The sequence below is a fragment of the Rhinolophus sinicus genome, chromosome 2, assembly GCF_057876585.1.
Source record: "Rhinolophus sinicus isolate RSI-liver-muscle chromosome 2, RSI-T2T, whole genome shotgun sequence".
Classification (NCBI taxonomy): domain Eukaryota; kingdom Metazoa; phylum Chordata; class Mammalia; order Chiroptera; family Rhinolophidae; genus Rhinolophus; species Rhinolophus sinicus.
In genome coordinates this window covers 56925573-56952011 of record NC_142502.1, presented here as the reverse complement: position 1 = coordinate 56952011, position 26439 = coordinate 56925573, and positions in this window count along the sequence as shown.

The following is a 26439-nucleotide window of genomic DNA, read 5'->3' as shown; positions in this document are numbered from 1 at the left end:
TGAAATTTACCTGCCTGGTTATTTTGTTTCTGGATTTCTTCATATTAAAAAGAAGTGAACTGGTCAATAACTTAACAAAGTTTTCTTTGGGAACATTGTTTGATTGAAATTTGGCTCAGTTTATATCAGTTACCCAGAGAGTGGCTCTTCCTTCTCCTCCCTCCGTCTTTACATTCCTCAATCCCTACATTTAACCCTCATCTTTCCAAATCTTTTTGGTAATTCTCTGTCATCTTGCTTTTTTTTTTCCCTTTAATTTGGTTTTATTTTTTTTTTTAATGTTTATAAAAGTTGAAGTTAAAAATAGTCATTTTGAAGTTATTTTATTATTATTATTATTATTTATTTATTTATTTATTTTATTTTTTTTGTCATTGACTAGTCTTTCTTCCAGTTTATTTTTTTGTTCTGCTTTTGTTTTCCTTTTTTGGCCTTGACTGTCATAGTAAATACATTCCTCAAATGTCAGATTACCCTTGGCTGTCCACTTATATTTCCGAGTGGACAATAAAGAGCTGGTAGCAATGTTGGGAAAGGACTTAGTGACTATAGTTTAAATGGGGGTGTTCATCTGAAGCATTTATCGAGCAACTTCCTGTCAGCATCATTAGGGCTTTTCTCTTGATTGACCCAGATGACATGGAGAAGATTCTTTCAGTCTCCTGCCTGGCTGCTAGCATTCTGGGGGCAAATGAAGAAGAAAGTTTGGGGACTCAACAATCAGTACATGCACTTTTATTTACTACTTCTTTTATGTATGGACCCCAACTTTCAACTTGGTCTGCTGTTCCCCAGTTCAGTCCTCAGCCTGCCCCAATCCAGACACTTCAATCACTCTCCAGATGAAGGAAGAACCATTGCTCAGTTGCAAGAGTATCAAGGATATGTGGAGGTCCAACACCTTAAAGAGATTTTTCAGTCAGCTCTTTTAGCCCTACTTTCTGACTGATTTCCAGAGGTAAGTATGAAAGTGAATTCTGGAGCCTATTGAAGGCATACACTGTAAATATAATAGGTTTTTCTCTGCGTTCCACATTGTTGGCTTAGGGCTCAGTTTTCCTGGGTGTACCAAGTCAGTAGTTCCACATGTCTGCCTTCCAGCTTCTAAATTTTGTTGCTATTGTGTCTTCTCTCTTTCTCATTGTTCTTGTCATTTTCTACCTTATCAACATTCTTTTGGTGTCATTTAATGGGATTTTAGAGGAAGGAGCAGAACATAATGCATATATTGAACCTGCCATCATTTGTGGTTTTATTCTCTATTTTGTTGCTACTATATATGCATGTAATAATCTGTAATCTTTAATGTTATACCTGTGAAAGCCTATGGAGATCACATACCGTGTTTTCCCAAAAATAGGACCTAGCTGGGCAATCAGCTCTAATGCGCCTTTTGGAGCAAAAATTAATATAAGACCCAGTGTTATTTTACTATAAGACTAGGTCTTGAATAGAATAGAATAGAATAGAATAGAATAGAATAGAATAGAATAGAATAGAATAGAATAGAATAGAATAGAATAGAATAGAATAGAATAGAACAGAATAGAATACTGGCTCTTATATTAATTTTTGCTCCAAAAAACGCATTAGAGCTGATTGCCCGGCTAGGTCTTATTTTCAGGGAAACACGGTACTCTCTCTTTTCAAAGATGAGAAACCTAACTTCAGGGAGGTTGATTAGAAAATCAATACTTTGTCAGAGTAGATTTGGGATTTGGATATAGGTCTTTTGATATTGAAATTTCAGCTCAGAATTTTAAAGCAACACTAGGCCCTAGATATGACCTCATCAACATCTTCAAATTATAAACCAAATATGAGAGAAGTTAAGAGACTTATATATGGTCAGACTGCCAGGTAGAACTTGGGTTTTTTGACAAACAATCCATATTGTTACAAATGCTTTTTGGAATATTTTCTTCAGTTAGCAAAGATGGATTTAGAAGAGAGAGTAGACATGGTCTATGTTTTAGAAAGTAAATGCAAAGTGAATGATATCTGTGTTTTGGTGTTCTCCTTGAGCTCCTAAACTTAGTAAGACTGGATGAGTCAATACTGGTGTAAGTCTTTAGCAAAGTTCTGGTCGGGTCTATTTTCATCGCAAGAAGACCACTCAGAAATAGTTGGATTATTCAGAACCCACGCAAATCATAAGATAGGACGGGTGATGTAACAGAAAAGATTTTCAGATACAGAATGTTGATTCAGATACATCTAACCCAAACTACTTGTAGCAGTGATAAAATAACTGTTAATGAAAATATTCAATCATAATACTGGAATAAAATTCAACTTGAGGCTAAGAAATGGAAGCAAAAATACAAAACTTTCTAAACTTTTTACCATCCTCACACTTGGGGAATACACACACACATACACACAGACGTACATCTCAATTTATAAAAAAGAAATGCAAATAACTGTGTAGGTTAATATTAGCTTCAGGGAATATTTACTGTCTTGCTATAAAACTTAGAAATAGGATTTTACAAAAAAGTGCTAACTTTAATTGTAGCAAAGAGAATGGCAGTATAATAATTAACATGTAAAGCATATGCAAATAGACTATTATATGGAAAATCAAGCTGAGTTTCAGAGCTAAAAATCTGCACGTTTAGTGAAAACAAAAAAATTATGATTAATTCATCCCCCATAGCCTCAGAGTACCTTCAGAGAATATCCTAGAGGTTCACAGAATAGAAGAAAAAGGAATGGGATTAATGATGTGTTTTAGTAAAACGAATAACTCTATCATCTGGATACAACATACAAAATTGACTCAAGTATTGCTTAAGAAATAGAAAATGACTTCTCAAATTGATTAAATCCTTAAGTTGGTATCAATCTTTTAAATATGTTATTCTTCCATGTAATGAATATCAGCTAATTGTGTGAGAGAATTTCCCATCTATTTATTAAATCTGCTTTACTGCATGTGACTTGGAAATCATTTGTGCTAAAAAGAAAAAGAAACATGTTAGAGGTCACCTGATCTGGTTCCTGTAGTAAGCCCTTGTCCTGGCACCATCGGGAGCATTGAAACCAACACCCAAAGTTAAGATTGATGTGAGATAGATGTATCTTACTTATCTTGCTGTGCATTGAATAACTTTTCATTGGCCCTTGATAAAATATACGTGGGTGCCAGAGTAGGACTGATTTTTTTCTTTTCTGGGTCTGAGATCAAGATGTTGCTTTTTAGAATGAAATACAAGCTAGTCAAAGAAAGCATTCAGGAAAATTCAGATTGTTTTCCTTTCAGCCATTCGTTTACTCTCCCTTTCAGCCTATATTGTTGGTTGCTATTTCAACTGGTCAGGACAGTCCCCCACTTTGTTTTTGTTTGCTTGTTTGCTTGTCTCTCCACCCAGGAATTCTTATTTACAATCTTTTCCAAACTCCAAATTAGGGAAACGTTCTTGGCAGTTTCTATGGTTTGATTGTTTTGTGTTCCATCCCCCACAACCTAAATTCATATACTCAAATATGATGATATTAGGAAATGGGGCCCTTGGGGGGTCCTTAGGTCATGTGGGTGGGGCCCTCACGAATGGGACAGTGATCTTATGAAAGAGTCCTCAGAGAGCTCCCTTGTCCCTTGTATCACGTGAGGGAGTACACAACAAATCTGTGACCTAGAAGAGAGCCCTCATCTGAACATGGCACTCTGTTCTCAAACTTCCCGCCTCCAGAACTCTGCAAATACAGTTCTGTTATTGCTAAGCCACCTCACCTGTGCTATTTTGTTACAGCATCCCGAACAAGACAGTCTTCATCATACTGGTGGTTATGATTCTATAATAATGTGAGTCTGTAACTAGGCTCTTTCTAGTGTCAGGCACTGGGCTTTGGGTATGAAGTGAACTGTGGAATTATATCCTGAAGGATTAATTAATCTAATTATATTCTCTAATTCCCCACCCCTCTTCTCTCACACTTGTAACCCAAGGGACATTTTCCCTCCTTTCATCTTACAGTAAAGGGGAAAAAAAAGATTGGGAAAACAAAAAACAAAAAAACTCTGCCAACCTAAGGTTGGAAAACACATTTTTCTATTCAGAGACAGTCTTTCCTTAGATAAAACAGGATGGCAGAAATGAGAGGGAAAACCTGATGTGACGTCTAAAACCTAAAGGAGAGACTGATTGTTAGGATCCACCACCAAGATGAAACGGTGGTGGGTCATGAATTCCCTCCCCCGCTTCCCCATCAAGCTGTCAGTAGTGAACACCTGATGTTCCCCAGTTCGGATGCATGTAAGCTCCCCATTGAAGAGACAGCATGAAATTTTGACATCCTGATAAAAATAAAGCTGAAGAACCTCACCCCTGACCAAATCAGCACGAAATTAAACCAGCAGGATAGTCCCCTCTGAGCACATACAACATAGACCCGCTACTATTACATATATGTCAGGAAACTGAGCTTAAGTAACTTGTGCAAGATCAACTATCCAGTCATTTTTGGAGCTGGGATCCACGTGCATGTAGTCTGGCATCAGAGCTTTCATTTTACCATACTCTTCTATAACTTCTGAATAACCACTACAAAATAAGTCAGGATAAGGATTTACCAATATAGTGACATCCCCTTGCCTCTAAAAAGTATCCATCTTCTCAGAGGACAATGTGGGGCTTCATTTTTTTGTTTTGTTTTTTTTCTCTCCATTAAATACTTATTTTCCTCACAGAGAGATCTGGATCAAGGGCATTTCTGACAATAAAAAATAACTTGCCAATTTCTATGCAGCTTGGGTTTTAGAATGTCAATATCACTTGTAAGTGTTCACATTTCAGATTTGTGGAAAACCTAATACGATTTAGATAAATGGGTTTTTCATTAACAAAAACTGAATTCCAACCCCAAGGAGAGTACTTCAACCTTTGAATTAGGTGTATAATAAATATAGTTTTTAAAATGTCAACCATAACTGTGCTGTGGTTTTGCAAGGAGCTATCTGTAAATCTGGCCTCCTGATATCAGTTGCTGAAGTGAGATTTGCACACGAACAATGTAATTTTAGTTTTTATAATAAAGTCAAGTTACTTTGTCTTTTCTTTAGCATCAAACCCATGTTACTTTGAGTTTGGTGATTAGTTTTTGATGCAACATTAAACACATAATCTACAAAAGGAAAGAATCAATAAGTTGGTCTTTAATAAAAGTGAAAACTTTTCTGTAAAACATTCTATTAAAAAAATGAAAGAAAAGCCACAGGCTGGGGGAAAATATTTACAAACCACAGTTTGGCAGTTTCTTAACAAAGCTGAACATAATCTTAACATTTATTTTAGTAATCAAGCTCTTAGATATTTACCAGAATGATTTAAAAACATAAATCCACACAAAAATCCACACATACATTTTTATAGCAGCTTCATTTATAGTCACCAAAAACTGGAAACAACCAAGATGTCCTTTAATATATATATTACATTTATACAATGGGTTACTATAGAGGAATGAAATGAAATAAAGTATCAAACCACACAAGCACATGAATGGATCTTAAATGCATATTAATAAAGGAAAGAAACCAGTCTGAAAAGGCTACCATTCTCCAAAAAAAATAAATAAATAAAACAAAATAATAAAAAAAACAAAACAAAACAACAACAACAAAACTAGTTGCTTCTTGAAACAATGGCTAGGCCTGGGGCAGGAAATACATAAGATGAGCCTAGAATATTCTGTATTTCAGAAAGGAAGGAAATGCTTACCAAAACAACAAACATATAAAACAAAAACAACAAAGACACAGTGTGAGAGTATGTCAAAAGGGCACAGAAAACAACTAAATAGTTCCCAGTGGTGGAAGCTGGAACAATTTGAGCAAGATAGAATATAAATATTGGATTCAATCTAAAGTATAGTATAAATATTTATAAGTTCATATTGATATAGCTAAATGATAGAATAAACAAACAATAAAATAAACAATTCTGTGGCAGAATTCCAAATAATTTATGTAGGTATTGCAACCTCAAGTTAAGTAGAGCAAAATTTTCTACTCACTAAATCTGAGCTGCACACAATGACTTCCTTCCATCGATCACAGTATGGAAAGGGAGAGAAAAGAAAGAGTCACTTTATAGTGGAGAAACCTGATAATCACCATCTTAGGCAGGTGATGAAGGTTAACAATAACAGTGATGAGTCATGTTGACAGTATATACTCTTGATGTGATGGGAAGGGCACTTCTTCCCCCAAACCCAAAACCCCAGTCTAATCATGAGAAAAATCTGAGACAAATGCTAATTGAGGGACATTTTGCAAAATACCTGACCAGTGTTGTTAAAAACTGTCAAAGTCATCAAAATTAAGAAACACTGAGGTATTGTCACAGCTAAGGAGACATGATGCCTAAATGCAATATGGAATCCTGGGTGGAATCCTGGAACTGAAAAGGGGTAACCAGTAAAAACTAAGACTATCTGAATAAATTAATTGTGGCAAATGTAAAATGTTAGTAATGGGGAAACTGGGTGTGAGGTTTATAAGAATCCTCTTTACTAGCTTCACAATCTTTCTGTAAATCTAAAACTATCCTAAAATATTTCTTTTTAAACAAAGTACATGTCCTAAGTATAGCTCAATGTATTTAAACCTTTGTACATCCAGCTCCCAGATCAAGAATTAGGACATTACCACATCGACAAAGTCCCCTCATCCTCCCTAGAACCCCATCTTCAGGCACTGCTAACCCTCCCCCAAGGGCAAACACAATCCTGACCTCTAACATAAGCAAGTTTTGCTTATCACTGAACTTAATATAAAGATGGACTCACAGAGTGGGAAGAAGATCCTTTTTCAAATGACAAATTGGCTCAAGTTGCTTGAGGTTCCTATGGGAACATATTTATTTTCCCTTGATTATGTGCATTCATAGGCATAAAATTAAGGTTCTTGTCAACAGTTGGCACAGTCTTGTATTTGACTTCAGATATAATTTAAGCTATTTGGAAATGAATTAATTAGGGAGAGTGGAAGAATATATAAAATTTTGTCTTATTTTCTTTGTAAGATTCATTATCCCTAAACTTTTTAATTGCACAGACTTTGCCTTTTCTAAAGTAGTTCAACTTATTCTGGTTACCAGTTAACACAACAAGTATTGCTTATTAGGTTTTGAGATCATAAGCCGATAGCATTTATATTTTCAGTGGTTTACTCCCCTCTTTCCAGACAGGTAAAATCTATAGGCATCTTAAGCTCCAGTGGAATGGTCCTGTGAAAGCTCCTTCTTAATTTATCATAGCTACCAGGTTGAGAAATCTTTAAGACACAGAGTTTTACTTAAGTTTAGTAGTCATACAGCCTGCCATATGACTGGTCATCTAACAAGTTTTTAAAATGCAGATTCCCAGGCCTACACAATCCTACTGAATCGGCCTCTGTGGAGTTAAAGACGACATATTTCTAATTGTATAATATCACGATGCTATTCTTTCACCCACTCAAGTTTGAGGACCTCTCTTTTGGTGGTAGAGATGGCATAATTGGTGAATTTTCTTCATAGTATCTTTTAAAATTCCTATTTAGAACAATTTTAAATAAGTATGTGAGTGTGTGTGTGTGTGTGTGCGTGTAATTTAAAAATTTATACACTATGACTCAGATTCATTCTGTAATCTTTTTGTTGTTGTTTTTGTTCTATTCATTTTATCTTGCTATCCAATCCCGATTTAGAAAGACAGGAAAAGAAACAAATTAAAAAAAAAAGCCTTAAAATTGAATTTAGTTTATCCATTCCTTCTGGTTTAAAATTGCTTTTCATCTATATAAAGCCTCTTTTGGGAGACTACCCAATCTTTTCATGAGGCAATCTTAGGAATTCTGGCATTTATCTACCTTGCCCTTTCTTTCTGAGAATCTTGCATGCCATTATGGTGTTTTATTCCATGAAGGTCAGTCACTGTCTCCTGGATGTTTTTTAAGCCATTTCTAAGTCACCACATGATCATGGCCAGTTTTTTCAGAAGCCATACTGAAGGAGTCATTTTACATTTTCTATTTTGACATGAAGGGAGTAAAGACTATTAATCACCACTCCCCGTCCTGCCACCCAATACTAGCGTCCCTAATTTTAAAAAAGACTGGTAAAGATACAGGCAGCTCCCAGCTCTTTAAGAAAGACTATGTTGCCCTTTCTTCATTTTTTTTCTTTTTAACCATCTTGCCTGATAATAACTAATGCTCACTGACTGCTCATTATGCTGGGCTCTGTTCTAGTCATTTAATCTTCACAACAAAGTTATGAGATTGGCCATTTAACACTTCCATTTTACTGAGGCACAGTGAGGTCAAGTAAATGGCCCATAGTATACAGCTAGTGGGCAGTGGGGTTATATTCAAAAGCAGTCATTCTGACTGTAAAAGCCCACGCTCTTCCTACCATGCTGCACTGTTTCTCATTCATTTATTCAATGGAGGTTTTTTTGAATACCACCTGCTACGGGCAGATCATTAGGGAGATATCAAAGCATGCAAAAGAAAAGGTCGCTGCTTTCATGGACCTGATGGGGCAGAGAGAGACAAGGAAAGCTGATAATCAACAAGTAAACGTATCATTTAACGTCAGAATATTAAAGGTGCTATGAAAGAAATGGTCAAGCATGGTTTCATTAGATATGGCTGTCGGGGAAGAATTATCTTAAGGAGGTAACATGGAGCAGATACTGAAGGATAATATGGACTCAGACATGCAAAAAGGTAGAAGAGCACCCCAGAGAGATGGAAATGGGGTGAGGACCCTGAAGTTAGTGAGGGTTGGAATGTTAGAGAACACAGGACTGTGTGCCTAGCACAGTAATCAAAAATGGGTGTGAGAGGTGGGCTAGGCAAGTCAGTCAGATCATAAAGGGCTGTGTAGTTCAGGGTAAGGAGGTGGATTTGTTCCAACATCCCGTTTTAAGCATAGTAATGACATGATCACATATTCATTAAAAAAAAATATCATGGCTGCTGTGTGTGGAAAATTAACTTCAAGAAAGTCAAATGGGAAAAGGGAGGACAGTTATATCTCATAATTCCTTAAAATGAAAACTGTTGAGATTTGGAAAGCTGACAAACCAATAAATAAGCAGGATTTTTTGCTAGGAAGTCTTCCTCTTTACTGCAGAACCTAATGAAATAAAGGCAAAGAAAAATGATGGGGTTGGTGTCTTCCTTAATGTAACCCGTTTCATTTTTATGCCTGACAATTAAGTTCACAAACTTGTTGCACTGATGTTGCTAACCTTTTTTTGATGTCAAAGGGATTATTCATTATGAACTTGTACCAACTGGACAAACAGTTAACCAAGTTTACTATTTGGAAGTGCTAAAAAGGCTGCGTGACAAAGTTATAGGACAAGAACTTTTCACCAACAATTCATGGCTCTTGCATCACAACAAAGCACCAGGTCACACGGCACTGTCTGTGAGGGAGTTTTTAGCCAGTAAACAAATAACTGTATTGGAACACCCTCCCTACTCGCCTGATCTGGCCCCCAATGATTTCTTTCTTTACCTGAAGATAAAGAAAATATTGAAAGGAAGACATTTTGATGACATTCAGGACATCAAAGATAATACAATGACAACTCTGATGGCCATTCCAGAAAAAGAGTTCCAAAAGTGCATAGCTTCCCAAGGGAAGTACTTTGAAGGTGACCTTAGTGACATTCAGCAATGAGGTATGTAGCACTTTTTCTAGGATGAGTTTGCAAACTTAATTGCCAGACCTCATATATTAATCTGGTTATTGTTTATTTTCTTTTCCCTGATGTGATATAGACATAGCCTCATATGATCCTCCTAAGATGCCTGGGCTTCATAAAACCATAAAATTCCTGAAAGTTCCCTATAAATCTATGGCTATAATTTTCCAGAAGAGATGCTTCCCAAAATTCAGATTGGCAGAATTTGCATCTGTTTTGAGAATTTAGTTTTACACAATCTGAATTTGATTTGTAACACCAAATGTTTATGGTGCACATTTCACAAGGCAGATACTTATCTGGTTTTGGAGACAACATGCATATGTATTCGCTATATTATCTAATTTACAGAATTTAAAAGTTATGTCTTCATTCAAGAAATGATTGGAAACCTATGATGTGGAAAACACTAGGGTAGGCCTCATGTCTATGAAGATAAAAAGCAGAGTTTCTACTTTAAATAATTTTACAGCCAAGTACAAGAAGACATTATACGAGCCACATAAAAGACCTACTGTAATAGAGAAGAAAGAAGCGATTGCTTTTCATCAGGGAGAATGTCATACTGAAGGCATCCACCTAGAAACAGAAGCTGAGACTGTTGCTAGTAGGCAAGTAGTTTATTTTCAGAAATAATGCCAAGGAAGAGGAGCAACAGACCAGGCAGAGTGAAACAGTTAAGAAGGGAAAGCCAACTCCGGGTGCATTCTTGAATTGGTCACCACTGAGGTCAACTTAGCTTGATTCTGCCTGAACCTTCTGTGGAGCCATGAAGGTTAAATTCCAGAATTGCCTGTCTGAGGGACAAAAGAGATCAGAACTTAATAGCTGAGAGTCTCTCTCTACCAATCAATAGTTGCCCATTGGGACATTAACTCCCTCATATTTCCAGGTTGCACATAAGTAAGTAGTCATATTGGTTCTGACAGGTGTCCTGTGTCAGAGAGGCTTGGTATAGAAAGTAAAAGATCATTGGTACATCTGTTAGGCTGTATCTGTGTGAAGCTGGTTGGCAATGGCTGAAGTAAAAGGGTAGGCTGGGAGAATGTAAGGGGACAAGAGGAGGGGGGAGGGGGTGGGGAGTAGATATCCTTAATACAGAAAACTTAAACATGAGGTAGCATTTGAGGTAGAACTCAGATATGTATCAGAAAAAATTAAAGAAGATATAGTAAGGGGGGAAATTATTTAGAAATGTATTTCAGGCAGAGAAAATCTGGTAAACAAACACATGGGTTTGGGAGAGCACAGAGCATAAGGTGATTATGACAGATAAGAGTGGATATATCTCCAGGATTAAAGAGTGAGACTTAATAACTTGCTTCTGCCAAACAGTGATAGAGAGTCACAGTTCTGAGACTAGGTCATAAAAGGCCTTCTCCTTGCCCTCCCACACCCACACTCCCGCCACGTCAGAAGGACATTAAATCTTTCCTATGGCCCATATGGAGAGGTCCCTATGGTGAGGAATTGAGGCCTCTTGTCAGTAGCCATGTGAGTGAGCTTGGAAGCAGATCCTTCAGCTCCACCAAAGCCTTTGGTTGACTGCAGCCTGGGCTGAAATTTTATTGTAATCTTATGAAAAACTCTAAGCCAGAACCATTTAATGAGATGCACCCCCGCAATTCTTGATACACAGAAATGGTGTGTTTTAAGTATTAAAGTACATACTTAATGTTTTTTTGTTTGTTTGTTTGTTTTAAGTATTTAATTCTGGGGTAATTTGTTATGCAGTTATTGATAAGTAATACAAAAATGATGCTGAAGATACAAAAAAAAAAAAAAAAAAGTATGACCAATACAGGTTATAAGGGCCAAATTTAGGGAGGGGGTAATGGACAAAGAGAAAATTAAGACACATGAGAGACTACAGGAGACTAGATTTCTGTGAGAACAGTAACAAAGAAAATTAGACTATTGGAGAAGAGACATTAATAGAATTCGACCACACTCAAAAAGTTGAGTATTAAGATTTTGTTTTTTCATCATATAGTTAGCAGATCATCCCAGAGTTACATGTTCTTAAGGATAACGGATGCTACATAGGAAATCAATTCCAGATTTGGCCTGAGAAATGCGTAAATAATAGGAAAATGATAAAATGTTGGCCCCCCTTTCTTGGTACTCCTAATTTAAAAGAAGTTAGTGAAAAGTCCAGGAGACATTGGTCGATAATAGATTTCAAGTTCAAATCAATTCCACCCTAATTTTAGTTTCTTAAGTCCAATATTTTGAGGTATATTAATATACTTTGTTTTCTTTTTATGTGCTGTTTTCATGATTGTCTCACTCGTCAGCTAGAAGCAAGTCATCCCTTGGGGCTTATACATAGGGAGTAAGAATTGATGCAGCAGGAATACAAGAAAAATGAAAAAGTTAATGCTCTATACAGTTTATAATATTCAAAACAGTATTTTGGTAAAAAAAAACAAAGCAAAACTAGATTATCTAAATATCTAAGCTTTTCTCTGTTTGTGTATGGCAATTAAGTCACAAGTATTGCTCGTCTAAGGTAGAAAAGATTGTTTCAGGTCTGCAGCTCTTTTCTTCTCTTCCCACTAAGTCTCCAAATTTTAAGGTGCGTGTTTTGAGAAACATCCGGACTCCTAGGTTAGAGTTTAAAAACATTGTGTCCAGTGGCGTGATTCCATGGGAACTGCGTGAGGGAGGCTGCAAGCCCCTGGGAAAATGCTCTGGATCCATTTTGCCAAGATGGTATAAACATATTGACTCAGAGGTGATGGCCAGAGGCAGATAGATAGTCTTCAAGAAGTACTCTTGTTCCTATAGTCCCTTACTTATACTTAGGCTCTGAGAGTTCCTGCATCCCCAGTGAGGGGATGCACATGTGATAAGAGGGACACTAGGTGGCCGGTCAAATTTGCGGTTTCAAGACAGAGCTACTGAGGATTGGAACTTTGAAACCTAGGACGAATATCCGTAGCCATAGTCTCCAGAACCAGCTGCCAATACATGACACACATGGAGTGATAGATGGTCAGTCATACTTCACTAAATCAGAGAGCTGACAGACCAAAACCCTCTATAGCCAACATTCTGGAGGGCACCATGTCTGTCCATAGCTTGAGTCTCCTCTGCTAACATGCAATACCATAAGTCCCGCCCTCTCTCAAAACGGAAGAGACAGAAATCTGAAAGAAAAACATTTTATTCCAAAGAGATGAATTACTTAGACTGGTTTAACGTTATTGATCCAAACTAAGATTACTGGAAGAGGTAAATTTAGTTTTGTTTCTTTCAGCGGCCCAGGCGGATGGAGGCTTCTGAGCAAGAACAGATCAGATAGAGAATAAAGGATCTGTGTACTCTTTGTTCCCCTGAACTGCAGGGGAACTGAATATGTGATCCTGCTGCACTCATCTCCTTGTGAGTGTGATTATGTACCAAATTTTTCTGATTCCAGGAAACCATAGATGAAATTGGTTTATCTGGTTTCGTTACATTATTTTGTAATAGAATGAGAAGTGGCAACATGGGCACAGTGTAATTTTTGAACCTGGAATCTACTGCTGCCATTATGAAGACATGACCTCATGAGTTGTCAGACATGCCGACTGCATTGTGGTTTTATACCATTTAGTGTATCTATATTACAAGAACATAAGAGGCGATCTTTCTTGAAGGAGATATCTGTAATTTTTTTCCCGTTTAAAATGTGTTCTTATGAGTGAGGAGCATTATTTACTACTTTCTGAATGCATATCCACTGAGATAATTTATTTTTATGACAACAATTTCCATGCATTGAGGCATTTTATGTTTTTAGTTAGCTTGCATTTTCTGAAACATAGATAAATCAATTTTAATTCTTTTTTCAAGGTCTTTTTTTTTTATTTTTAAGTTTTTGTTACAGCTATTAAAGAACTCCTGAGAAACAAATTAACTTTCCTAAGGCTTTACATATTCAACCTATTAAAATTTGCATCAAAAGTTTATAATGAAAACCACTCAGATAATTCCAAGATGAAGCATTGTTACAAAGTTAAAGTAACGCCTTAGCTCTTAATATGGTTTATTATGTGAGCCAGGGACACTATAGAGACAGAAAAAAATTAGGCGATTACTTCTGTTACTATCAGTTGCCTGATATTAGTTCCTCTCCCGACCATACTTCAGAGAATTTGAACTACTTTTCTTTCTTTACCAAATCCTTGAAACCCAGAGTGCTAGGCTTGTTTCTTCCGAAGCACAGAACATGTATTCCTATTGTGTCTCCAGCAGTCCACCAAACACTTCACTGAATACAGTGTTCCTATTTTTAACCTCCCATGTATTCCTTCCTAGTAAATCTACTCAACACCATCATTACTTTTACTTACTTTTTTTCTATCCTTCCTATCACTCCTCTTTGCGTTCATAAGCTTTACCTCTAAGCTGGAGCTGTACCACTTGTTTTTTGTAATTGTGGTAAGAACTCAACACGAGATCTACCCTCTTAACAAAATTTTAAGTGTATAATTCAGTACTGCACCTGTAGGCACGATGTTGTACAGCCGATCTCTAGAATGTAATCATCTCATAATACTGTAACTTTATACCCGATTGAACAGCAACAACTCCCCATTTCCCACTCCCCCCAACCCCTGTCAATTAGCACTCTACTCTACCACTTCAGATACCTCATACAACTTCTTACTTAAAATAGAAAGTCACAAAAAGACACTTTTTATTTTTTGAAGATGGCCTAGCAACTTACTTTAATGAAGGTTGAGACCAACTGGTACAAGCTTATTCAATTTCTCCATTCCACTACTTAAAAAACAAAACACAAAAAACAGGAAAAAAAATCTATGAACTAAGTCTTTCTATCCCCTTTTCTTCTTAACCCACAAATTTCCTTCCAGTGTCCTTCACAAATTTTTCTATCAACCATATCTATTTTGTCTTGCATTATCAACTCATTCCACTCAACTAAAAACACTCAGCTCTTTGCAAGCAGAAAGAAAAAAGATAGTCCTTTCAATCTTGTTACACTCTCAAATTACTATATACATGTCTTCATCTCCCATTCAACCACCCAGTCCTAAATCCTTCATATTGTCTCCTAGTCCTGTCACACTAATAAACCATTTTGTTTATGAATTCTATCATTTATATTTTTTAAACTCTTTCTCTTAGATCTCTCTATAATTAAGTACAGATATTCTTCATTATGACTTTCTTGACATGTTTTTCTCCCTCTCCCACTGTTACGGGCCAAATTGTGTTCCCTCAAAAATTCATATGTTGAATCCTAATACTCAGAAACTCTGTAACTAAGAATGTTTAGAGATAGGTGTCTTTAAAGAGGTGATTAAGTTAAAATGAAGCTATTGGGTGGCACTAATCCAATCTGACTGGTGTCAATCTAAGAAGAGAATCTTAGGACACACAAAGAGACCTCAGGGATACTTATGCAAAGAGAAAACTCTCTGAGTGACACAGTGAGAAGGCAGCCTTCTGCAAACCAAACAGAAATGCCTCAAAAAATCTAAATCTGCTGACTCTTTGAATTTGGACTTCAGTCCTCAGAACAGTGAGAAAATAAATTTCTGTTGTTTAAGCCACACAATCTATTGTATTTTATTATGGCAGCCCAAGTATTCTGCACCCAATTAGAATATAGGGTGGGGGTTCCCCACACCACCACCAATTCTCCAACAGCAGCTGGGTATCCTACTTAACTCAATTGTGACACTGTCTATCCAGAGATAGCATCATATTCCACAGGTTAAGGGTTCAGTGCCATAAGACTACGTGTGTGTGTCCTATTTTTTATTTTTGTCTCTCTCCCCTCTACTTCTTTCTCTTCTTGTAAAAAGAGGGTAACACCCCCACTTTCCTTTTAAGAAAGTTTATCCTCGTCCCCACATCAAACTTTAGAAAACAACACAGGAACAAGAAGGGGTCCTTGAGGAGAAGGAACATGAACTATTAGGTTGGTATAAAAGTAACTGCGTTTTTTCCAATTATTTTTAACCTTTTAAACCACAATTACTTTTGTGCCAACCTAATAGAACGCTTAAAGGCTATCTACTATACAGTAGATTTTCTACTAAATAATGTGGAAGTTCAGTAAGACGCCTCTACTTTGCCTGGTCAGAACTCAATATATTTTATCTCTGTAAAAATTTCATTTGGCAATTTTTCAGCGATCAATTTCCAGAAGTTGTCCTGTCCTAGTAATTGTTCTTTGCAGGGCCTCATGTACTCTTACCACATGCAACAGTTTCATAGTTAGAAACTCAGTGGATCCACTTATGGAAATTCTCAAACTCTCTTCTTGTGTTGCTCCCACTCCAGCAGTTCAACCCTCCAAATCCAGCTGCCTTAACTTCCCTGATCTCTGTTCGCTAACTCAACTGAGCAAAAGGGGAGCATTTATATAGATCCTTCTCCCTGCTCCATAGTCTGCAACATGCATTCAGGCAGAACGCTGGAACAATTGTAAACCTCAGCATGTTTTCTTTCCCCCTAAGAGCAAACAGTCCTGTTTTGGTTATTGCTTAATATCTGAAAACAATATAGGTTGCTCACATTTTTATCTAGTTCTTTATATAATAAGGATATATAATAACTTGATCATGACCAGAAGTGGAATTACTCAGATACAAATTTTACTCCCACTCTACAGATGAGAAAACTGAGGCACAGATAATTAAAATAATTTGCTCCAAATCACACAAATATTAAATGTTGGGCCAAAATTCAGTTACTGATCTTTGTGACAGGCCTATTATCAATCAATGGCACTGCACCTCCTTTCATGGATAAATAGGATCCTTTAGGGTTCCTTCAAGCTCTATAAAACCCAAATATTAACTGTGGTAGTAGTGGTAGCAATAATACTAATGATGATAAAAATGGCAATACTTATACGTAAATAGTAATTTATAATTAAGTTATTTTATGTTCATTTCATCGAACCTTACCAGGCTTCCAAATTTCCTCACTTCTCTCTTATTATTACTTCCACTGTCTCACCTGTGCTGGGGGAAAAGCTGAAACTTGCTATGTTTCTAAGAAAAGATGTGCAGTCTCTCACTGACGTGATACTTAAATTAAGCATTGTTAGGTGAAATAAGGGGATGATGAACTTGTGAAAAGGGATTCTTAAACTGTTTTAAAACTATTCAGGGGTTGGAAAGTAGCCTCTTGTATTTCTCTGTGGGTAGAGATAGTCTAGATCAAGATGATGTGATCTTAGTTTGATAGCCTCTGAAAGTCGGTCAATGACATGGTGGGTTTTACAGACTCATAGAATTTTATTTTTTGAAAAGTCGCTCATGGGTGCTTCTAACTGTTTCAATAATCACATTATTGATGTCAAACAAAAGCTAAAAATCAAACGAAATAGGAAGGCATTTAAGGCTTTGACCATTTGAGACTATGCACACAGAATCAGACATATTGAGTTTCCTAGATCCAGAAATCTAGGTTAGAATTATACTATCACAAAGGTGTGACTAATATGAAAATCACTATGATATTATGTGTCTTAAATTGTGGTATTTATAATTTTCTCAATCATGTACACTGTATTGTCTAAATGCATTAGTGTTTAAATCATTCTTTTAAGGTTACAGTTCCTAAAGAAGGAATAGTAAAAAGTTAATATTAAAATGTCAGCACAAATAGAAAAGCAAAATATTGCCATGCTAACTGAAAAGAAGGTGATTATTTTAAAATGTAGGTCTTTGAAGGGAGGAGGTACTTAAACTTAATCTCTGCTCTAATCACAAAAGAGCACAATGATTGCTCTTATTGTTCTGTTGTTGCTGACCTTGAGTTTATAATGTTTTTTGTCCTTTAAAAATCAACCTTATTTATCTGCCTCTTACTTTTTGAATGTAACACCATTAAAAAGAAAAATTGGTCTCCAAAAAAGGAAAGACGAAAGAAAGAAAGAAAGAAAGAAAGAAAGAAAGAAAGAAAGAAAGAAAGAAAGAAAGAAAGAAAGAAAGAAAGAAAGAAAGAAATCCTCTATTTTGACTCCTCCTGAGGAAGTCTTGTTTAGAATCAAGTATTTATCCCATGATGTGGGGGACTACATTGTATGACATATTTTCATGAATAAAATGCACATGGATTATTCTAGAAAGAACAATTTTATTGCTTACTTAAAGGTGTCTATGTCTTCAATAAAAGGTTAAGCACTTGGTTCTAATGGGAAGACATGGGGTAATAGGAAGGGTGCCAGTTTGGGAGTCACAGCCATAGATGCAAAATTCTGGCCACATTAATTATTAGTTTCATGATCTGACTTTAGTATTCTTGTTTGGTAAAAATTACATTAAAATCCAGAGCATAGGGTTACAGAGGGGTGAAAATAATAACTGTTTAGTACAAGATCAGTTTCCATCCCTCACACTGCTGAAATTAAAGCCATACTTCACTCATCAGATAGTCTTGCATTTTTAGACATAAGCTGTACTGAGCTCACCATGGGACACATGTAAGGGTCACAGAGAGAGGGACTGTCTTCAGAATATCGACACAGGATAGAAAAGCATCATTTCAAAGTGTGTTTCATTGTTTGTTCTCTTCCAACACAGCTCTACTCATGATCACAAACCTTTGGAAGGTTTCTACAACAAAGTTACTCCCTGGGGTGTCTGGCAGGAGGGAAATTCCCTCACGATGGTGGGAGAGCCTGGCCACATCTTACTGGCCTCATGACAACTTGCTTCATGTGTGAGGAGAACAGAGCTGTTATTGCATTTATTGTATGCCCTCACTTGTCCTTCAATTAATATTTCTGCCAAATTTTTGACTAAATTAAAATTAAAATTGTCAATATGACATAGCAGAAGTCATTATTTGCAGTCCTAAAGGACTGTCTTTGCTCATGTGAAGTCAGGAAGCAAAAGAACCTCTTCCTGGAACCAATCCTTGTTTACAAGGATTACAAAGATTAAGGTGGTTTACAACGATTAGGAAAATAAAGTGATCTAGCATACAATATGGGTTATGGCAAATAAGTGTGTGGGGAAATGGAGAAGGTGAAAGGAAAATGGGCCTAAATTTGTTGCAGGACTCTGAAATATTATCTAGCCCATGTACCATATTTTATTCTCTTGCTCATTTCAACAGTCTGCATCCTTATCCATCCTGTTCTTCCCTTATCCTGTCCTTTTTTTCTTCTAGGTCACACTTCCTCCCCTTTTCAGTAGGTTCCTGAGTTCATCTTCCATTTAAAGCAGCACTGTCCAAGCTGCGGTATTATACATAGCCAATTAGCATGTGGTTTGAACATCACTTTTGCACTAAAAGAATGTGGACATAGATCTATGACTATATTAGTGTGTAAAAACTCTCAACATATAAATCTATGCAAGGTGCACCCACTGTGACTATTTGGGCAAGCCAGGCTGCCAGTCACTGGAGTACAGCTTTTCACTCACTATCGAAGGCCCATATAGAAAGAATATTTTAGGATGGGAAATATTGCCCATTTCCTTGCTTTCTTTCTTTTCTTTCTTTTTCTTTTCTTTTTTTTTTTTTTACATTTCACCCTAGATTGCTACAAAGAACACCACAAACCATGGTGCATGGAAATTTCCATTGAGTGAGTAATGCTAATTTTTCTCTCTTGCCTTAATTTCAGTTCAACTTGCCTGGACTGTTTCAGTCAAAGCAATAGAAAGTAACAGCAATGCCAACTCATACCTTTTTCAGAGCATAAAAATTACTATACTCCTGAGTGCACAATTCCAAAGTAAAGAACATGTTGTATAAAATGATATTCTGAAACAAATTAAAGAAATTATTACTTGATGATGAATTTGTTTAATGTTTTTTGAAAAAACATGATCTTAGTTCTAATGCTATTGCGAGGATACAATTAATGTGACTTCTGATGTTTATATTATTGATATGCATTTTAAGCACATGCAGAAGAATAATATTTGAAAATAAAGGCTAAATTATTTTTCTTTATACAATGTTAAAAAAATGAGTCAAGCAATGGTGTCTTTATTCTGGCTAATTCTAGTGATCGATGAGAAAGTTACTCCACTGACACAGGTTGTAGCTACATTAATTGGTGATCTATTTTATTCTGTTTTCTTATAAGTATCTGAGGTTTTAAGTTTCTTCTTGAAACAGAATTCTGATGAAAATAACCATAATAAAATAGCAGATTTGTGTTTTGTTCTCTGCATGTAATTGGGTCTTCAAGTATCCTGTTTTTCTTATCCAATATCTATTCCATAAGTCTATGTGAATAAGAGGAATTATCTATTATGGTGTCATAAGTAACAAGCATATATCTTCTCCTTCAGAAATTAATAAATAATTGAATTGATATTGAAGAGTTATTATCAACTTTGGAAAGTATTCCAACAATGTTGCCATTGTGTCATAAGTAACAAGCATATATCTTCTCCTTCAGAAATTAATAAATAATTGAATTGATATTGAAGAGTTATTATCAACTTTGGAAAGTATTCCAACAATGTTGCCATTGTTGGAAGAAATTCAATGTTCTCTTTGCTAACAGAAGTCATATATGTTAAAATGGTTGCAGAAATAAGTCAGACATCCAAATAATAATTTAAAAATTAGTATAAACTTTTCATCTTCTCATTCATAAGTGTACATGAGCTCCATCTTATAAGATGTCAGAGGTTTTCTCTATAGTTGATTTAAGGGAATGATGTAACTTAGAACAGAAATTTCAAATGATCATACCCTAAACTTCCATAGTTCTTCCTACTTGCTTCCTAACTATAGACCTGTAATGAGAAGAACATCTATGCCCTCGAACTCACAAGTGGCTAATAGAAATATATAGCTCTGATCGTTTTAGTATAAGAATGCAATGCTTCTTTTAAAAGGGTAAAGGGAGATTAAGCTTATGTCCCTTTTTGCCCTATTTATGTGAAAGAGTTGAAACAGTATATATTAATTAAGTGGTAAGTATTGTACAAATTTAAACATTAATTCATTAATTTGCTCAATAAATATTTTTTTGAGAAATCACAGTGTACTATACAGTGCTTCAGGAACCTCGACTGTGAATGTGAAGCTGTAATTTCTCCCTTCAAACAGCCTGCATTACTAGTGCCAAGGACAGTCAAATACAATGATAATTATAATATAGAGTACTCAGTGCTACAATAGAACTAAGACAAATGTGATCCAGGAACACATGGTAGGGCCCTGAGGACAAGGCATAAAAAGTAGCATATGGCTACCAAATGGAGTCATAAATTAAGAAAGGCCATAGATACTTTGAAAAAGTCAGTAACTATTTCAGAACCAATAAGATGATTTTCAACAATTATTATTTTAGATAAAACAATAAAACAGTATTAAGGGATAGATAGTGATGGGAGAGTGGGGCTAGGAGCTGTTTGAGGTCAGAGAGTTCTCTGTGAGGTATGCTTTGCTGTGAGATCTGAATAATGAGAAGAAATCATAAGATCTGAAGGAAGGGCATACCAGGTAAAGGTAACAGCTAGTGCAAATAGCCTCAAGAGGTAAAAGATTGAGATGTTCAAAAACAAAGAGAAGGACAGTAGAAGAAGAATGTGGCTACTACAGAGTGAGCTCAAAGATCTTCTGTGACTTCAGCTCATAGACGTAGGTAGAGGCGCAACTATTGATTTGGCCTTGCAGGCAATGTAAGAATCCTATTGCAATTGTATGAAGCGTTTCAAGGTGAAGAATGAACCCTATTTCAATTATTCACTTCTGTACCAGTGCACCTAAAGTAGGCCACCCACAAAGTAGCTGCCGAGTGAATATACGCTGAGTGAATAAATGATTCTTAACATCAATGTTTGAGGAATGATGATTGAAGTATCATGAAAAGAGCACTCAGATTCATTACTGATAGTCTCCATATGTCAGGCTGTCATTATTACATGATGAAAAAGGAACATTTAAAAATAAAAAAAAGACACGCTCAATCAAGTTGGTCCAAACAATCCAATTTCTTTTCTACAACCATAGTGTATAGCCTATGGTTTCTATTTTTAAGTAAAAATACTGATAGTGGCCCTGGAATTACTCTGAGTATCTTCTTTAAAGGATGATATCAGCTAAAAAAAAAAAAAAAAACCTTAAGATTCTTGGATAAGGTGAGACTGAAGATGACGGATCGCTATTAAATTTTCATTTTTGAAGAAATTGAAAGAGCATAAGAACAAGGCTGTTCATCTTCACCTAATATGTTTGGCTAATTTGAGAACCCCTCAAACAACAAGAAGAATTCAGAACACCCAAATCTTCTGAAACTTTCTAATCCCTGTATGCAGTGCTGTTCAAAATTGGATTTCTTTGGAATTATTCCATTGTATTTATGACAACAGGTAATATTTTTTCTGGTCCACTAAACTAAACTTTATTCAACTTTGATGGATACAAAATAGCTCCCTTTCATCTCAGAAGACGATAGCACATCATGCTTATAATTTGCCCTCAGAAAAGCTTATTTTGTTCATATTGTGGAACCAATACATCAATTCTACAAGGTTTTGGCATGAAAATCTCACACAGACTCTGTCCTTCCATATATAAGTGGGATTATTGAATGAAATACTAATCAGTGCAATTACCTGGACTGACAACAATGAACAATGAGAAACGAGAGTAAGGAAAGGTATATAAGCAATGAGTATTTACTCATTTACTCAGGAGGATCCTTGAAGAGTTCTTGTTTTTTTAAAGACTATTTTTTTAGAGCAGTTTTACGTTCACATCAAAACATGTTTGTTTTTGTCTTTTTAAAAAGACTATATGCAAAAGATGTAAGAAAGGGGTATATTAGCCAGAATAAGTCTAAGAAAGTGGCAAAACATGTAAGAATATAAAAATAATAAGGGCAAATACTTATTGAGTCTTTGCTCTGTTTCAGATACTATTCTGAGTACTTTACATATATTATTTAATTTAACCTCTACACTAACTCTGCATTAGTTCTGTTGTTTTTCTCATTTTTACAGATAAGGAAGCTAAAGACAGAGAGGTTAGGTACCTTACTTACAACCTCTCCTCCTTAGTTAGTGGAGGAACATAGGCAATCTAGCTCCCCAACCTAATGTGGCCACATGAGGGGTATCACTTGGATCTCCATTCAAGAAAGAGCTTGCTATTTGGCTGTAAGGAGTGCAGTTGGGGACAGTGTCCAACAATAATGTCTAAATTTTTGAACCAACACTATACAATTTCCCCAGCCAATGAAGAGCATAACAGCATGGCGGAAGTACTACGGTCTGGCACGTCTGTTCAATGTGAATCTTTTCTAATGGGTAACTTTGCTCCAAAGCCACTTTAGCCAGATAAGAATTTGACAGATCTTTAACTCAGTCTGAGACTCTCATTTCTTTTCATAGAAGACAGATCTGGATTGCAGTCTGAAGGCTTTTCCTGTCTCCCTGCCCCCAAAAATCCTGTGCAGGCTTAACTCCAGCTTAGGGTCTGCCTCCCAGAGAAACAACTTACACACAATCACTCTTAATCACTCTGTGATGATGACCCCCTGAAAGTACAGTATTAAAATGCTGGTTCAATTCCCACATGGGATGGTGGGCTGTGCCCCCTGCAAGTAAAGATTGAAAACAGTGATTGGACTTGGAGCAGAGCTGTGCCCTCCACAACTGAATTAAAGGACAACGACTTGGAGCTGATGGGCCCTGGAGAAACACACTGTCCCCAATATTCCCCAATAAAATTAAAAAAAAAAAAAAAAGAACTTGCGACTTAATGAAATTAACAATTTGCTATATCCACTATGTTTCAAACACTGTGATAAATGTTTTATATTTACATCGCATGTCCTTTAAGTCCTTATCACAAATGTGTACCATATATAGTTTTATCAGAATTATAGATGAAGAAGAGAAAGCTTCTAGAATTTAAGAAATTGCCCAAACTAGTGAATGAAACAAAATTAGGATTCACATCCATGTTCTCTTGAGTCCATGAAACCACCTTATTTCAGTAGAAGACAATCCACAGCCTTCTAAAGTTACTTATAAAGCGATAAGAAGACAATCATAGACATACTACTTAGTGAAAATGGTATTATAACAAATAAAAGAAGGAAAAATAAGCAAACATTCTTTGGATTCCATCTTTTCTAGCAAAGAAAATGACCTTTGAACAAGAACAATATAAAAAAAGATATTGCTGGACCGGTCCAGTGGCTCAGGCAGTTGGAGCTCTGTGCTCCTAACTCCGAAGGCTGCTGGTTCGATTCCCACATGGGCCAGTGGGCTCTCAACCACAAGGTTGCCGGTTCAACTCCTTGAGTCCCGCAAGGAATGGTTGGCTCTGCCCCCTGCAACTAAGATTGAACACGACACCTTGAGCTGAGCTGCCTCCCGGATGGCTTAGTTGGTTGGAACATGGGCTCTCAACCACAAGGTTGCCAGTTTGATTCCTCAAGTCCCGCAAGGGATGGTGGGCAGTACCCCCTGCAACTAAGACTAAACATGGCACCTTGAGCTGAGCTGCCACTGAGCTCCCGGATGGCTCAGTTGGTTGGAGCGCGTCCTCTCAACCACTAGGTTGCTGGTTCGACTCCCACAATGGATGGTGGGCTGTGCCCCCTGCAACTAGCAACGGCAACTGGACCTGGAACTGAGCTGTGCCCTCCACAACTAAGACTGAAAGGACAACAACTTGACTTGGAAAAAAAAAAAAAAAGTCCTGGAAGTACACACTGTTCCCCAATAAAGTCCTGTTCCCCTGAAAAAAAAAAAAAGATATTGCTGCTTGAGATAGTATATAAGTGGTCTGAGGCTGGTCTGAGGCAGTCCCTAATTACTTTTAAATTAATCCAAGTCTTGAGACCCTGAAGATTTATATTCTAGGGAGCTGTAGAAATGTACAAATGTGATCTCAGAGTCCCTGCCAGAAATATTTTATTTTAATTATGCAGGAAGGGAGATGTGCAGGATAACTGAAAGGAACAAATGTCTGCATTTTCAAAAAGAAGGGTGGCTATATTAGATGTTGACCTCTGGATGGAAAAAAAAAAAAAAAAAAAGTATATATATATATATATATATATATATATATATATATACACACACACATGTATATATGTGTGTATGTATATATATGTATATATGTGTATATATGCACATATATGTGATGTATATATACACACACACATATATGTATATATATATATCTGAAATGGCTATCAATTAGACTTAATTTGTATAAAGTCTAAGTAAAAAGATTCAGAAAAACAAATGAAAGACTATAAAATATATGGACAATAGATATGTACTATCAGGCATCTATATGTCTACATGTACAGACACATTACAAGAGAAATTTGATTTTCCTCACAAATTATCTTATGATTATTTGAAAACTGCAGAGTGAATGGTATCTTAGAGTCATTACAGTCTAGGTATCAGCAAGAAATCACACATACAGGGCCTTTTGCCCCCATTTTCTATTGATTCCCTGGGTCCCTGGTGAGAATTCAGGAGGTTGGGTGTTATCGTACTCTGTTCAGCTGCTATAACAAGATACTACAGGCTGGGTGGCTGATGAAAACAGAAATTTATTTCTCACAGTTCTGGAGGCTGGACGTCTGAGATTGAGGTGTTAGCATGATCATGTTTAGGGGAGGACCCTCTTCCTGCTTCATAGCCAGTGCCTTCTTTCTGTGTCCTCAAACAGTGAAAGGGACTAGGAATCTCTCTCTTTTATAAGAGCACTATCCCATTCAAGAGGACTCTACTCCCATGACATACGCACGTCCCAAGAGCCCCACCTCCTAATACCATCATCTTTGGGGATTAATATTCTAAAATACTTAACATATTTGCAGGAGGCAGGGGGGAGGGAGACACAGACATTTAGACCATAGCTGGTATTCTCAGAAGACTGGTACTAGGGCTTTCATTGTGGCAAGCTCAGAGCAAAGACGATAGTGAAATTATATTTTTGTTGAGTTGTCAAGTTTTCAAAATGATTAGGTGACTCAGATTTTTTTTTGTTTTTTAAAACATAAAAGTCTCTAGAAAATAAGACTCTTAGACTAAGTCTTATTTCTGGGTTTAAATTCCAGGCTCTCTCTCTAACCAGTACTGTGACAAATCACTTAATTTTTCTAGAACTAAATTTTCTTATATGAAAAATGAAGTTGACTTGGAGATGGAAACTTCTCTGCATGTGTCTGAGTTCTATTAAATACATCACTATTGCAGTGAGTAGAGCTAGCTCTGAGCAGAAGCACATCTTTTAGTTCATATTTCTTTTTTGTTTGTTTGTTTTTATATTTGTCATCTGCACAGGGCAAGAAACTTAACAAAAACTAGTAGATCACCAAAGGAAGTATCGTCCCGAAATGCAATGATGAGGGAGAGAGAGAAAGAAACCAGACGCAAAAGAATATATACTTAGGATTCTGTATAAAGTACATAAACAGGCAAAACTGGGCTACTGTTAGCACATATAGCACCTTTGTGCAAAGAGCCAAAAGGCACCCTTTCCTCCACAGATGATGGGCACTAGGCATGGCTGGTGGAAAGGGCTGAGTTTCAGCTCGTGCCAATGTCCTCACTGGCCCTCTACACAGGGCACGATAATATGTACAGGTTCTGCAGTCTCCTCCAACGACCTGTATGAAACCATGCTGTGAGAAGTAATACTGTTTCCTTTGCCCTATGAATAGCACTGATCTCTTCTCTTCTACTCTTCTCACTATCTTCTGAAAACCAAGGAGATACTTCACATTCACAGATAAAATAACCACAATCAATG